Source organism: Bos grunniens, chromosome 21 (genome assembly GCF_055505025.1).
Source record: "Bos grunniens cultivar Pamir isolate PY7600 chromosome 21, Bosgru_T2T1.0, whole genome shotgun sequence".
NCBI classification, from domain to species: Eukaryota; Metazoa; Chordata; class Mammalia; order Artiodactyla; family Bovidae; genus Bos; species Bos grunniens.
In genome coordinates, this window is record NC_141185.1 from 68648209 (window position 1) to 68649396 (window position 1188).

Sequence of the window (1188 nt, forward strand, 5' to 3'; positions counted from 1 at the left end):
AAGGAAGGCTTGGCTGCTTTTGTTCCTTACCTGAAAGTAGCCATTAATCTTAAAAATTACTTTGGGATAGACCATATAAAGTTGGGGCCAGCACCTGTAGTCATTTTGAATGCCCCTCTTCTTCCAGAGACTGTAATTTGAAAGGCCATGATTTAAAAGCTGGAAAAGGCGACACAGATACAATCTCTGCTGATAAAATCAAAGCAGAAGACAATTAGTCTACAAGTCTTAAATTACTAAGGAGTTATTACCAGTCTTAAACTGTGGTGTTTTACAAGCTAATTGCTACAATCAATAAGGACTCATTTATTGTCCAGTTGAAACCTTAGCCATAAAACCTAAAACCTCCAACCTCTTCCTTTTAAGAGATTTCACTGTTCCGTATCAACTCTAACTAGACCTAGATATTTGGGCATTCATTAATTATTTATTTGGAAGATACTGTCTACTTCTCTGAACTTCCCATACATCACTAAATGATGCAGCTGGATATGATTGTAACTGGTACTTAACAGTCAACTAGGTTCTTCCCCGGTAGTCCAGTGGTTAAGACACCATGCTTCCAACGTAGGGGGTGTGCATCTGATCCTTGGTCAAGGAACTAAGATCCTACATGCTGCACAGTGCAGCCTAAAAGTTAAATTTAAAAGAAGTGTCCTGGGACCCATACTCTACCACTCATTTAAAAATTTGTAAATACTTACTCACTGGTAGGAAATGATGATTTACTCCAGGATCATGTCATCTCTCTGACCAGACGGGCACAAGGACACTATGTCCAAAAAGGTCATCAACTGAAGTAAGCTTGCAAGGAAGGAAGAACCTTCCTATTTCAAATACTTTGATTGAAGAAACAAAATCTAATCCAGTATCAGTTTCCTTCTATAAGATGGCCTTACAAGGCATCACATCCCTACTTTCCTTCAAGTATATACGGCATGGTAAAGTAGAGGGGTCAGTATAAAGTTTATTATGTGATACCAGCCAGTGCACAAAGTCAAAGTTGTTAAGCTAAAACAACTATCATAACCGTTTCACCATAAGACATACAAAGACAAAATTATTTAAATGAGTTGGTTAACAGGATTTACCTCATCCATAATAACTTCAAGACCAGAAAAATCCCAATCTTAACTCTGACCTCTAAAAAACATCAAAAGGCAAAAAATGTACAACAGTACCTCACAG